The following is a 16,042-nucleotide window of genomic DNA, read 5'->3' on the forward strand; positions in this document are numbered from 1 at the left end:
ATTGTTCGAAAGTTTATGCGTCGTCGCTGCGATTCAAAGTAATTAAGATACAGTGGCGGAGAGATGTGTGCGAAATTATTTATTACTAGACTGCGCATTTTACGCATTTATGAGAAAAACGAGCACGTACAATTTAAAGCGGTGGACATGCTGAAAATATTCAAGGATAATTAAGAGAAGAATTACCGTGTTCTGTGCAATCGATGCGAACATTTTTTTATTTTGCATAAAGATCCGCAGTCTTACTCGTTCCTCGAGTGGACAATTAGCTAACGGATGGAAATGTTTTTTGTTTCAGGTAAGTTGTTTTGTGTATTGAGCGGACCTATTCGATGATCTCGTATACTTCGAAGAGATACGGTTGCACGGTCGATAGACGCAGTTCCAGGTTACGTATGCACAACGATCGTTTACGATTCCTCGAATTTTCTCCTGATCCGGCGAGCTTTTCTCTCCGCGATTCGTTTCCCTTATCTACGGTGTCGCGTCGACTCGGAAGGTGGGCAATTGTCGCTCCTGTTTGGCACTCGAAAATCGCAGTCGAACGCGAGCGATGGATAAATCGGTCGCCGCGACGACTTTGATGCCGACGCCGATGCCGGTGCCGATGCCAACACCGACAGGGCAAATTTACTCGCGAATAGCATTGGCAATTTCTACGGTCCTTCGACGATACCGGTAACCTTTTGAAATATAAATTAGCGACGATAAGATGCCTTTGTCGGCTCGCTTTGCGTGCCGCTGCTGCCAGCGATCGCCGTTTTCCATCGTACCTTGTGGCACGCATACTTGCACAACGACGTATCGTACACGTGTAAACGCCCCGTTGCTACCAGCTCGAAATTCTCTTACCAGCGAATTCGTAATCTCCGATCTCTGATCGCAATTACCGCCCGAACGTCGTATATAAATAAAGTTCCTCCTCTGCTGCTCGAATTTTTCCGAGGCACAACTCGGAAAGACGTTTCCACTTCGAGGTTGCTTCAACTTTTATACAGCTTAGCATTCGGAGCTGTTTTAACTCGGAAATTAAACATTTCTTCCGACCTAGAATCTTAATGCAATACTTAAACGTTTAGTCACTCTTTAGATACCATTCGTCCATTAGATTTATTCATTTCATCCATTAGATACCACTCGAGAGCTAAGGGTCAACATCCGGACGCGTTTTATCTTGAGCTACTACTCTATTTTACAGTTGTCCATGCACGTGAAAACTTCGTACATGTTCAGCGAATTCGCGGACCGTGTCGGAGATGTCCAGGTGTCGAACGTTATTGCCGAGAGAAATCACAGCTCGTCTCCCACCGAGCGATTCCATCGACATCGAGTTATTCGTAGCTCGTTTCCGTGACCGATTAAACAATAAATTGAGTATCGTTTCTGGCATTAATGTACGTAAGTAGGCAGAAAATAGCCGGCCCGCAGTCGATTTGCTCGTATTTTGTCGGCGCTGCAGGTTGCGGTCACACTAGAGAGAAACGGAGTGGGAGATACGCTAGAAACTGAATTATTATGGCGATATACACGAAGACTGCTAGTATAGAATCCATGTTGCATTATCATGTACTACAAATATGTAGTGTTTCTACACGCGCGTGCCGTGTAGCCGCGTATCGTGTAGAGCGCATGGTAGTACGTGCTCGTATTCGAACTATATTTTACGTATGGATGCAACGACGGGAATCGACCAATCGCCGCTGTCGAACGATAAACCTGGAATTGATCCGCGTATTTGTAAACCTGCACCAAAGTGTACCGCCGCGTCCCGCTTCGTCGAACCTCGTAAACCACAGCTTCGTTTTACTACCCATTTCGGAATCTAATTTATCGGTCTGCGAGCCGGTGCGACCGTTCGCGTGAAACAATGGACAGTTCGTGACGCGACCCCTTCGAATTTGTATCATTTTTTGACTAGCTGATCGCGCGAGCCGTTTCCGTTTCGAGCCGTTCAGCTCTCGAGTGTTGCTCTTTCGTTCGACGCGTGATACCCGTTGTTGTATCGATTTATTCATTTTCACGTTCTTGTTTTTTTTTTTTGTATTGTAGAGTCTCCTAAGAAATTTATTTCAACAGAACACAGAATTCAATATACGAATGGCAACCAAGAGAAATATTTACAGAATGAGATTATACAAATAGGTAAACATTAATACTGGACACAGTGTAGAGTGTAGACCAGTGTTGCCCAACCTTTTTCGTTCCATGCCCCATAATTTTTAATATTCAAAAATTGAATTGTTCACTGAAGAAACTTAAGTGATAGGTTTTAGGAAGAAATCACTAGGAAATTGTGGAATTGCCCCTCTCAGCAATCAAATTGCCCCGTTGCGAAACACTGGTGTAGACTGTAGACGGTCCAACCATTCATACTTATGTGGGAACACATATACTCAGACCGCAGCTCTTAGAGAACGACAACATATAAAGGCAAGCCTTTATATTAAGCTTGGATAGTTAATTTTACGGAGCGTTTCAATTAATTCCAGTCTTTCATCGTTATAGAAATTACATTACCATAAAACATGCTTCACAGTCTTATCGTCCATCTTGCAACTGCATTTGGGATCATTATCCCATCAACTGTAAGGAACAGAAGCTAAACGAACCTGTCTTTTCTCTTTTAATAATTTTAATTAAGTAAAAACAGCATGAAAACATCCGTCAATTCGCCTAATGTCGTTACAATATTGTATTTGATTAATCGATTTGTGACACGAATGCATAAAGTCAGCAGTCTAATGATACCTATGCGAGCTAGAGAAGCAGCCAGGTGATAGTGGTCTGCTCTACGTCTATTGATAGTGACAACAGCTGAACAGGATAGATTTAGCTGTGAGAACCACGGAAGGTTTCACCCTCGTATAGCACTTCAGATTTTATAGTGGTCATTTTCACGTTCAACGATCATTACTCGCATCGTCGATCGTTGATTAGAACACCTGTGAGTTTGTATCGGGGCCAATCTTTTCGGAAAGCAGTTTCGCCTTTCTTCGTTCGTTTCCGAATCGTACAATATCGTTTAACGAGCAATCGTTCGTTCTACAGTTTTTAATATCCACTAGCGAGAAGACCGGTCGATGAGGCAACCAAGTTTTCTCTCAAGGCCTTTTCTAACGAGATCGTGCCGGCCTCTGGTTTAATGACATTTCAAGGGGCCAAGAAAAAGGTCAAGATGCATCGATGCAGCCAAGCTCTAGCGAGATTCGTGCCGACTCTGCGGGATGAACGCGAATTCTCCCTCTCTCTCTCTCTCTCTCTCTCTGTCTGTCTCTCTTCCCACATTTTCTCTATCCTGCGTCCTCGGATCGGTAAACCGGTGCAAAAGGTAGCAAGAAGTGAAACCGTGGAGAACGGCAAACGGCGCGAGGTGCGCGTCGTGCGTCGTGCGGCGTTCGCCGATTTGTCGACAAACAATAGAAGGTCAGTACATTTCGGAACGTTGCACGACAGTGCATATACATAGAACAAAGTTCCTACAATCGAGTGCAACTCGCATTCTACCGAGCCGCGACCGATTCTACGAATAAATTTTCCTTGGAGGAATTCGCGTTCGACGATGCCGTTCGATTCGGTGGTAGATCAAATGGATGTATGCATTTCTACTATTATACATAGACGGTACATGGATGGTCTCCAACGATACCAGGTTCATATGTATACATATGTATATTTATGTGGTACATGTTTTGCAAATCAATTTCACCCATTAAGAATATTTAACACTAAACCTACCAAGCCTCAAAAGTAACTGGTACACATGTTCCCTTATAAAAACGACAAGATTGATTTTATTTAGACTTTGTGCGGCTCCTATTGTAATACGTGCACTACTAAAGATATGTACATATACAATCGTTTCTTATGAAATCAGTTTTGTTACTTGTCTAATTGTAAAATAAAAAACCTGGAACTGGTCATTTTGACCGGTGTTGGTAGGTTTAGTTTAAAATGAATTAGACTTGAAAGAATCTCCCTTGGGTTCAGAAGTCACCGTGGACAGGAGGGAACAGCGAAGTGCTGTGTGACGTTAGACGCTTCGATAACTACATTTGCACTTTCATTTTCAAAATTGATTAATCAGAAAGTGGCTACAACGAATATACATATGTACACGGTGTATAAAAAGTAATGGTCATCCGTTCTAGGGGTGAATCTACACCTCTGGAGCGATGGACATGTGTTAGAGAACCTCGCCGAAAAATTATTTATAACAAAGAAAATTGTTGGTAAAGTTGTTTTTTACATCAACACCTTCCACTCATCCAGAAGAGAAAAAGTTTGTAAGAAGCCACCTGTTGCAAATAAATAGTTATTGAGATATAAGCTGTTTAAATTTTTGCTAGTGTGGAGTTATACGTATAGACAAGATCCTATTGTGTACTACAGTCCACCCAATCGCGTCGAGACAAACGAAAAATACTCAACCTATCTGTCTGTTTTTTATATTTTTCATCTTACAATTGTCGAAATTATCAAGTTGCTCATATGTAAATTGATTCGACAAATTTCTGTATCCAAGCACATATTGTGATAAAAATTGCACAAAATCTAAATAAATAGAGCCTTGTCATTTTTGTAAGCTAAAACATTTGAATCGCTTTCAGTGCTCGATAGATTTAGTGTTAAAGGGACCTTCGTCGATAGGCCCGTACCAAAAAACTGATCGTCTCCCTGTCCATACGAATCATAAATTTCAAGTTTGCAAAATGTGAAAGAATACCTACGATTCACCCTTACGACAGATGACCATTACTTTTTATACACCCTGTACACAGCTTTCATAAATAATTTACAAAATAAATGAACTGGTCATTTCTTTGATATAAGTATTTGATGTACATCCTTTCAATCAATACAATTTGGAGTGCAAAACCTGTAATAGATAGTCTAGTAAAACGTGGGCAAACATCAGATTGACAACGTCCTCTGAAAGATCGAAGGATCATCAAATTTCCACATCGACATATGCATACACAGTACAAGGTGTATACGTACACCACATCTACAGTCTTATTAGAGGAAGTCGGAAGTTGGAGCATGAATATAAGGTGGTTAGCCAGAGGCTGGAAATCGGTGACTGCCCGAACACCCTTATTGCCTAAGTATTGCCGAAGAAAACGAGTCTAGAAAAATTGAAAGAGCGACAGGAGTTAGCAGAGAGAGAATTGGAAGCAGTGGGCAGAGCGGAGAATGGTGAAGAGTGAAGAGGATGGAAGGATGGGAGGCTTATAGCCGTGGCGAACCGGTTTTCCGTATCTCCGATGACTCATCTTCCACTACCACTACCACTACCATTTCCACTAACGCTACCACTACCCCACTGCCAAAGAGCACCACAAACCACGACGGCGACGACGATGACGACAACGACGACGCTGCGTCAAGTGCATTTCCTGGCCTGGCGCATCCTAACCTAAACCCTCCCCACTATCACGTTTGCAGCCGACGGTATTCGGTTCTTTGTTTAGCGTTTATTCGTTCGCTCTCTTTATTTCTCTCAAGGTGGTCTTCAGCGGTGCTCATTCACCTGGCTCACCGTGCTCGCATCAACTTTCGATTCTCGAACTACTGAGCTTGTAATTGCTTTTTTTCTTGTTCGCTGAAACGTTTCTTTTTGTCACGATCGGTGATTGTTATAATAGATGAACATAGCACGAATAATTCGTTGATAATTCTGTCGTGAATCGTACAAAAGGATGGAAAATGACGCGAAAGGACCACGGACTAACGGTTAGAGCGAGGAGCATCGCCGGGGACTGGTGTAGATTTATTTTTCCACGATGCGGTTGATCGTAAATAAAAAAGGAACCGTCGCGGATCATTTGCCAGAGGATGAAGGAGCTGCCAGAGGAAGGAGGAAGGTTTCTGTAGTAGGCGAGGCTAGGTGAAACACTGTGGCAGTTTGATTTATGGCCGACGTACCGAGTTATTGCTTTGCCAATAATGGAAATCGAGGAGAAGAGCGCTGGCAAAGTCGAGAGCGAAAGAAAAAGGGTTTCGGAGATGAATCGATGAACGGGAACGTTTGCCGTGCTTGCCGACCAACCCTCGTTCTCCATCGATGGCATAATATGTACCCGCTGCTCCAGCTACCTCGGTACGCGTAAACAGTACAAACGGTATAAACACGAATCTCATTTTGACGTCGTCAAACTCGATCGCGCCATTTATCGAGTCGCGGCACCTGTTCGAAAATAGTCGAAGAACCGATTGGCTACGGGAATACAGGCAGGTCGCTTTCTAAAACATGGTTTCTAGCAAAAGAGGCACGGTATCCCGATTTAACGTACATACTCCTATTAATATTTGGGCACTGTTAAAATGACGATAACTTTTTTAACAAGTTAGAACAGTTGGTTTGAAAAAATTCCAAGTTGTCGGAATTGCAGAGAAAATACTGAAAGTTGTATTTCGCAACATTTTTATGTGGGCTTATACGGAAAATTTAGAAAACACGTTTCGCAGATCTGTATCAGTCGAACATATTCTGAAAATTTCATCATCAACCGATTTCGATGAAGCTTTCACAATGCATATAATTGACAAACCGTATTTTCCAAATTTTCAATACAGGCCCACATAAAAAAGTTGTAGAATGCAACTTTGACGAATTGCAAGTTTTGAAAATATTTCTTTTCACAACATGTAGTAAGCTAATTGCTCTAACTTCCCAAAAAAACTTATCGTTTCTTTTCAGAGCGTCCGAAATTTTTTTACCATTGGGTGGATAATGTTATGTTACCGCGTTACGCGAGCCGTACCGCATGTTTCATTATAAATGATTGGAGGAGAAGGTTGAATCAAGCAAATGAATCGTAGATGCCAATTTGTCGGTTGCGTCGTAATCGTAGCTTTGTATAGGAATCCTGATCATCTACGAACGTGAACAAATGCAAACGAAGATCGCTTCGTAAATCAAAAATTCTTTTAATACTCGAGCCTCGGTGTTCCGTGGAAAAAAGGGCTGCCCGAAGGGGTGACTTGACGGATCAAGGGTGCCGAGCAACAAGTGTGATCCTGAAGGGGGTGCTCAGGGTCGTCATACAGCGCCGTTTATTCCGGATTTATCGATTCGCCATGTTGGAATAGCATTCGTATTTAAACAAAACCGATTCTCTTTCGATTCTCCTCGCACACGAGCATACTTCGCGCCGTCTATTCCGACCGCTGCGTCTGAAAGATATTGTACGCGTATTGTATTATAATATTAAACGCATAAAATAATACGATGATACGTGCAAAGGTGTGAGCGTACCTATTATACACACGTACATGTATATTTCACCAGTATTTATCCCCTTGCCGCATTTTAACGAGTCTCAATTTACAAATATGAACGTTACGCTTCGTTTGTAATCAATGGACAGCAGATTTTATGCATTTATGGTAAAAATGAGCAGGTGCCATTTAAAACAGTAAAAACATTAGAACAATTTCAAAGTACTGTTACATTATTTTCAACCTATTAATCATATTAAGAAAATAAATGTCTATTTCACTCCAGTTTGTCGCAATTCAGGTAGAAAATTTTTATTTTGCATAAAGATCCTCTGTCTATAATAATTTATACTCCAATATTAAACCATTCTCTTAATATTTTTATAATAAATTTTATAATTTATATTTTAATTTTAAATTTAAGTAGCCACACAGAAAATATAAATTTTCTTTTCTCTTTTACGACAGTTTTGGGAATAAGGATGTTATAAACACTGTAAAGAAAATGATACGGCAAGAGGTTATCAATATTGGATACGGTAAATTTCGTAAAAGAGGATTTCCACCTGGAAACAAGGATTCTAGAAACAATTTAGCAACCATTGACCAGCGGGAAAATCAAGTGACAGTGACGAACCGCGAATAAGTATATGTACATATGCAGGTTGGGCCGTTAATGGGAAAATTTGTGCGCGGTATGCGCTTATAGTATGTTCCCCATCCCTATAAATCGGCCGATCCTGAACGAGGCACATAGTCGTTCGCAATAAACTCGTGGTCTTTGCAATAAGGGCAGCAATCCTCCCTAACGGAAGAGAACTAGGTAGGTACTATCGAGGGTGGATGGTTCGTAATCTATTCCGCCACCTTATATTACCGATGCGTGACGCCGCTCCGGTGCGGTGGTATGCCATGCCCTGCTATCGCCGCGTGGCTATCGAAATCGAAATCGAGTTCCTCTCTCGTTTTTCTATCGACTACGTGTCCATCGAGTTGTCGCGTCATTCGCGCCAACATTTTGTTCGACCAATTATGTACGTATACGGTGCAGAAGATTTTTATTCTGTGTAATCTTTTCTACACTATTCACATGAAATTGCACCTGTTTTCTGACACGTTTGGATTTTCACAATTTCTAGAATACAGAAGAATCTAATCATTTAAAAACTGCTTCAAATAATTATATTTTAGAGTAATCATTCGAGTGCAAAGGATTGATACGGTCTGATTTGAGCATACTATATGTATGTTCTGATTTGAAAGGAAAATTCAAATAAACCAACAATGTTTTCATGAAAAATTGATCAATGATAAATAGCCTACGCTGTGTACAAGCACCACTTATCTTCGCTTTCGTCACGTATGCATCGACGAAGCTGCCGTTCTGGCAATCAACAAACGAATTTCACAGTTTTTATCTATGAATCCGCATAAGTGGAGGACTCGCTGTACATAGAAAGCGCATCCGGCGGAACGGTCTTGTAGTGAGGACAGCAAAAATCTCGTCCATCACGATATTAATTAAGGTGTGAAGAATATCGCAGATCGAAAGAGCCTCGGTCGCTGCCTCTTGTACGCTCGCCGCGCCGCTTCGCTTCAGCGTCGAAGGAATTTTCAAATATTTCCTGGCAGACGCCCGATAAATTCTCGGAGCTGGAAAATATTTCCGATAGCCAACCGACAATCTGCTCACCTTGCGGACCTCCCACGCAAGGACAGCCCTTCTCACTCGCTCTTTACCGCGGTCGCTCCACCTTTCGGAAAAGAGGAAAATACAGTTACTATCTCTGAACGTGAACGCGCGCAGACGTGCATCTCCGGTCGGATTGAAATTTTACCGTGGATAAGATAAACCACGACACCTTGGATTTCTTTTCTGCGAAAGCACCTCTAAAAGGGATGGAAACGAATGGAAAAAGGGAAAGCTTCGGGAGCGTGCGGCAGCTTAAACGCGGGCACAAGTAGCTCTCGCGTGCGAGTAGCGTCTAAAGAATCAAGAAGCTCCCTTTGATCTAAAATGCCGTCCTAATGTTAGAGCAGCTTTCATCCTCGTTCTTTGAACTCTTCGCGTTTATCTCTCACGCGGACCTTGGGGAGTGTTAACGTTTAAATAAACGAGTCTTCTCGATGTGGAGGTTGAGAGAAGGTTTCCCTTTTGTTTGAATAGCGCGATAATCCTTTCCCTCGTGGCGATCTAAAGACGATGGTAGTTTTTGAAAAATGGCGAGCACGTTGATTCCAATTCGCGACAAGAATCTCCGATCGTTTCTGGCGAATCAGTGGCAGGAGTAGCAGTAGACAGATTGTGCGGTTAAAAGACTTTTATCATCCTTTTTCTCTTGACGATCTAAAGACCGGTAATTTTTGAAAAACAGCTAGTACGTTGATTCCAATTCGCGGCAGGAATCTCCGATCATTTCTGGCGAATCAGTACCAGGAGCAGCAGTAGACAGGTTGCAAAAGACTCTTCGCGCCCGAAAAAGGACAGACAGACCGACCTTCCGTTTTGTTTGAATAGCGTCATCATCCTCTTTCTCTTGGCGATCTAAAGACTGGTAATTTTTCGAAAAACAGCGTGTAAGTTGATTCCAATTCGCGACACGCATGTCCGATCATTTTTGACGAATCAATTGAGAAACTGGTGACGAATAATGAACGCGAGGGTTCGCAAGAGGCGCGACAGCAGTGGCAGTAGACAGGTTGCGCGGTTAACCGGTGCTCGGACACACGCGTTCAGAGATGAAAAGACTTTCCGCGCAGGAAAAAAGGATAGACGGACCGAACGGATGCGCTGCAGAGTAGGATGAAGAGAAAAATGGGCAGAGACGGAGAGTGGTGGTGGTGGTGGAGGACGAGTACGACAAATAGAGGGAATTAAAAGTAATCACGCACATATTTACGCGGACGATGAACAGAATGGTTGCGTCAACCGCAAAAATGTAACTGTACGCGAGCTGCAGGTGTATGCACTCGACTGTCGAGTGTGCAACAGTGGCAGGCCTCGGGGAGAACGGACAGAGATGGATAGATAGAGAACGAGAGAGAGAGAGAAAGAGAGGGAAAGGGAGGATGAAACCGGGAAACGGTCTCGACGGTTCTGACGTGTTCGCACATACAAATAGTGGGACAGAGGCAGACATACGGTATGAAACGGGACACGGTTGCGAGCGCGAGAGAGAACGAGATGAAGAGAGGAAGGGGCGAATCAGGCATTTGGAGCGAGAGGGAAATATACGGGACGGGTTAGCTTTGCAGCTGAAATTTTCCAATCCGCGCGCGCGCTACGTGCATGCCAGGGATGCAATTCGCAACGTTAACAATTATTTCGACGGAAGTACGTTTTTGGGTTGGAACGAGATCGTCGAATGGAATTTTACGGTAGCCTACTGTACCACGGTGTTGCGTTTACCTCTGTGCGCTAATTGCTCGCGTCATATTCTTTTCAGTGTTTTCGCGCGCGTTTGCCTCACGCGTGGTCGTTATTGTTGGCGGGCGATGGGGAGATTTCCTCGAACGATACGCTCGCTTTTCTCGCGAGCCACGCAATGTGGAACGATTCGCGAGATTATTGCCAAATATCGTGTTCACCCGAATGAATTATTCATGGAACGACGTCGTGCGTGAATCGCGTTTCCAAAACGGTTTCGCCACGGGTTCTTAGACGGAGCAGGCTAATCTACGCGAGACGTTCTGAAACCACACGTGAACTTGTCGCTTGCGGACTTTACATCTTTTTTTGTTGATTCGATAAGAACACAGTTGAACGATGCGATTCAACTCTAATTAGCAGTAGTGTCCGCTTACGCTCGGAACAGGGGTGGCTATCGTTGTAACTACATGGAGCGGGAAAGTCGGGGGTTGTTGTTGCATACAAGGTTGTGCTTGTATCCGCGACGATCGCGCGCGCGCGCGAGAGAGAGAGAGAGAGAGAGAGGGACAGAAAGAGAGCGCGCGCAACCGGTAAATGGCATGGCCACGTTTCGCTCGTTCTACAACTTCTGGATAGCGTATGCTTGGAACACACGCGTACCGACACCAACACGTGGCCGGCGCGACGCGATGCGACTCGCAGAGCTCCACGACACGCGTCCGCGTTCATGCTGGCAACTGGGCGCTGCTGGTCGCGCGAGTGCAGGAGTTTCCCGATTACGTATCATTATTCCGCATGGTTGCTCGAGCTCCAACCCCGAACTGTGTTTGCTACTAGATTACCATTCGTAACTTGTCTCTGTTCCTCCTGTTCCGCCTGCTCGCGATCCTCTTTTCTTCGTTTCGCAACGATCGTTCCGTTTCCCTTCCTTCATTGATAGACCCTCATCGCATTCCGCGTTCCCGGTTTTTTTTTTCACGTCGACTCGCACTTGTGCCGCTTCCCAAGCAACAACGTCGCGTTCAGCTTTATTCGGGCGAACGTGTTTCAGTGAATTCGATCTGATCGCTATCGAAATAATTCTCGGATGAATTGTTCGGACGTTCGCCATGGGAATGGCAACCTCGTTAGGGCTGAGGATCTAGCGGACATCGAGGCAGCAAGAAGCAACGGACGCCGCGAGCGGGCATCGAGCAGGCGGAAGTAAAAGCGAGACCTGAACAATGTTACTGTCGGACGACGTGCCTTTGGCATTGGAGGTCGAAGTCGCCACTATTAGATTGAGGTTCGGCGGTGGGCACGCCTGCCGCCGTCGCATCGGTTTACAATATCGTAAATCGCTTGCTAACCAGTTGGCCCCGCGGTATGCTAGGAATTCGGCTGCTACTCTCCTCCCTGTCCTTCCACGCTCTCCTCTCTTCTCCTCGCCTCGTGCTTGTCCTCTCTCTCTCTCTCTCTTTCCCTGTCTCTCCGACAACCTCGCTTCGTTCTATCTATCGATATACATATGTATGTATACGTGCGATTGAATAGGAAGATATTCCGTAGCGAAGAGGGGCGGCTAGGGTTCGGTTGGGGAGAGGAGAAGCAGAACGGTGAAGAGGAAGGGAGGGATTATTCTTGACTGTCGGCGCAATCGAACGTTGTCATGCATCGTTTACAAGCCAAGCATCTCCGTTGTTGCGGCGAACGGGCAAATTCACTCGCCCCTGTTATGCACCCTCGAATGGATCACGAATTATTCGTATAGCTGCGAACACTCCTAGGATCTTCCTCGATCGGCCTCTCCTCCAACTCGCCGGCTATTGTAACGAGCCTCGCGATACTGGAATATCGGATGCGAGACATGCCACAGCTAATTAACATAATTCCGTGATTCCATCTCTTCGCTGAGATTTTTGTTGAATCGTGTCGGAACTGGATTTTGATTTTACAGCGTGGAATTGCCCGGGAGATATCGGATGCGATGCGAGTGCGAGAAATATCGCAATGAGGGAACGTCGAAAAATGCAGAACACTAAAGGGTGCGTTGCAACGAGGCAGTGAACACACTGGCAACGAGGCGTCCTTATTGCTAGAATTTATCCTGGAATATATTTCTTTCAACTCGGATCAGTTTTAATTGATCTGCTTTACATTCTGCACGTCAAATTGAACCTGTTTTCTCGTACAACAGTTGAGCTTTTTACAATTTGTAGGACCCAGAAGAATTCGCTAATTATTACAACTGTTTTGAATAATGGCATGGCAGTTTTTAATGACGCCTGGGAGTTCAAAGGTTTAACTTCTTGTGGTAGAATAAAACGCACTTGTCGACAGACAGGTTCACCGTCTAATTTCGTTCAACCCCCGCATCAGTATATTGTATTTGTTTATTATATTATTTCATAGCATATTATATTAGATGATTGCGGAGTATAAAAAATTTGTATCGCTGCTCCGGAAGTATAATGCAATTTCAAAAATTGAAGATTCGGTTTAATTCTTCTATGAGAGTAGTTTATAGACATTGTGGGTTAATATTGCAACTTTTTCAATATATAAAATAATAAATACCAGCCGCGACTTACATTATGTCGATTTACAAACATCTAGTAAATGCATTTTTGAGCCCGCCAACACAATAAAGTCAAATTCACAAAATTTTACAGTTGCGTCATTATATTCCGGAGCAGCGATATAGTCCCCATTCTTTTCTACAATTGGAAAAAATATAATTGATTAATAAAGCTGTATTCTTCAAAATTTAACCACTGAATTTTATTTTCAAATCGTGCACGAACTTACGCAATCATTTGACATTTCTTACACGAGATCACGGGACACGATGGGAATGATTCAGACGAGTAAAAATTTCTTTTATCTCCTCGTTGTTTCAACGTTGTAACGAGACTTCGATCTCCGTTTTGGTAATTGGCGCGACGAAGTGCGGGCGACAGAGTCGAGCAGAGAGTAAAAGCGCAATGGACGGGGAACGATCTCGCGGTAGTCGGGCGGCGTTAAAGGTAACGAACACCAGTATTTTCAGAGTGACAAAAGCACGGTATAATTACTGCCTTTGTTTCGGACAATTTATATTAAAATGAAAAGCAATCTGCATTTGCAAATTAAATGCGTCCGGTGGTTTCCATTTGCGCCGGTACTCGGCGCCGCGCCACGCCACGCCGGCTAGGAGGCGTAGGAGGTGGATTATCGTGATGAAGAGGCGAACCGGGATGGTTACCTGTGGGGTGGATTGTGTAAAATCAAACGGATACCTCAGTCGTGTTAATTGTGTGCCGGCAATCCATTGCCATCCTCCCCCTTGTTCTCTTCCCGTGTTATCTAAACTGTAGCAAACGATGAGTGGGCTGCGCGTACGTTGATGCGTACTATTCGTAGCATGCGCGGCGACTACGTTGCCCGCTGAAACTGCACCCTTGCACTATGGGCTGGGAATCCCGCTTTTTGTGGTCAAAACTATTCTAGCGTTATCTCAAGGTTTAATGTTGTATCGTTATCGGTCGTTGAATTCGTCTCGACACCTGTTAGAATATGTATTGCGAAGTAAAAAATAGATATTATTATTTAAATGCCGCAAAATTAAATATACACAAACAACAAGGACAAAACAAAATTGTTCTTCTATGATATTCCTCCTTCGATACCATTTAAATTATGCCAAACATATCTTTCTGTTCCATTAAAAATAAAGGAGATATTTAGGTGGCCTCCTTCGGCTGAGACATTCTGTATACATATACTATTTGAATAAATGTTGGAAAGAAAGACGCTCCAGACGCCAAATTGGAAAACAATTACCCCACTTAATTTTGGAAAAGGGTCCGATACACGTGGGAAAACATGTGAGTCTCACGAAGTGTACTTACAATAACTAAAATGTAGAAAATATAGGATATATTGATCATAATTTACATGTTCTCTACATTGGTAAAAATTAGTAAGTACCATTTTGATTTCATAGTTAGGTCCTTTAATAAGAAAAAATCGTCCGCATTCAAATTTGGATGTACGTACACCGCATATTCGATCGAAGCAGATGTTTAGGACAGAGAGTTCGTATATATTTCCCGATGATCTCTCGCAAGGTCCGTGATTCGCGGTTCCCTGTCCCCTGCTCCTGGCCTCCGGTTCGGGTTGTCGCGTTCGAGCTGGGATAAAAGAGTCCGGTCACGGAGAGAGAAGGGAAGAAAGGAAAAAAGAAAGAGAGCGAACAGAATCCGCTGCGCCGCGTATTGCTCGTTGAGCGAAGTCAACCAATTAGCACGCTTATCAGGAAGGCTGATGGAGGTCGTGTTTTCAAGCCGCGGAACGCGTCTCGACTTCTACGCCGGTAGCGCATCGAGAGACGTTTGAATTGCACCGTGCGAATTGCAACGAGCGTCCGCATCTACCGTACCTACACGATACGTTTCACCGCCGATACTACCGAAGCGATTTTTTTTTTCAATTAGTCGAATGCAACATTTATAGCGTCACGACCCAACGAACAGAAACGCGGACACGGTGATTATTTCGATGTTGCTTGGAGTCCTCGACAGTTCGAAGGATTAAGTGAAATACTTTTTGCGCGATTGATCGAGCAGAGTCGAATCGTCGAGGCAGCAACAACGAAGCAATTTTAATTCCGAAATCGAGACATCTCTTCCAACTCAGATCGTTTTTATTCTACGTAACGTTTTTTACACTGTGCACATCGACTTGAACCTGTTTTCTCATACAACAGTTGAGCTTTTTACAAATTATAAAGTACAGACGGATTTAATAATTAGACTGCAGGATCTTTATGCAAAATAAAAATGTTCTGCATTGTTTGTGGGATTCAGCAATAAAATGAAAATTGATTTCATCCCTTAGTGACTTTGTTACATTCAAAACAGCATTGCAATATTCTTAAATTTTTCTAATCTTTTACTGTTTTATATTTCATCCAACCAATTTCTTCATAAACGTATTAACATCCGCAGTTTATTAATGATATTAACCCTTTGCACTAAGAAACAGTACTTACTCTTTCTACTCGGAGCTATTTTCACTGGAAAATTAAACATTTCTTCCGATCTAGGATATTTCCATTTCCTATGATTTTTGAAATTTTATGGATATGAAATTGGTATAATATTTTTACCTGATTAGATAGATACCGCTATATTTAATAATGTGAACAATATTTTGAATAATGCTACAGGGAAATTTTTAGTGTTGCTTCAGAGGGGACAACCGAGTGCAAAGGGTTAAACCTGTTTTGAATAAGAGTGTGGCAATTTTTACTGGCGCTAACAGTAGTCGAATGGAGGAACAGTGACGAAGGTCTCGAGAGGCGACGCCGAAACGAGGATAACGAATCGCAATTTTCAGTTTCCAAACCCGTTGCGATTTTCACGCAGGCGTACGCATCGAAGCGTGCGAGTACGTGTACGTGTACATTGTAACATAAGGCGGCTGTACGCA

At 43.3% G+C, this 16,042-nt stretch overlaps 1 protein-coding gene across 10 annotated transcripts in view; it reads left to right on the top strand.

Moving 5' to 3' along the window:
• Scalloped (TEA domain transcription factor 1 homolog scalloped) overlaps positions 1-16,042 on the top strand; it is a 128,798-nt gene that overhangs the window by 22,796 nt on the left and 89,960 nt on the right. For 2 of the 10 annotated variants that reach the window (XM_076433261.1, XM_076433258.1), the window contains exon 2: positions 299-388. The exons of the other annotated variants lie outside the window; for them this stretch is intronic. The gene's annotated coding sequence lies outside the window, so the exon portion shown is untranslated. The remainder of the gene's footprint in view (positions 1-298; positions 389-16,042) is intronic. 10 annotated transcript variants of the gene reach the window in all.

This window comes from Lasioglossum baleicum, chromosome 11, assembly GCF_051020765.1.
Source record: "Lasioglossum baleicum chromosome 11, iyLasBale1, whole genome shotgun sequence".
NCBI classification, from domain to species: Eukaryota; Metazoa; Arthropoda; class Insecta; order Hymenoptera; family Halictidae; genus Lasioglossum; species Lasioglossum baleicum.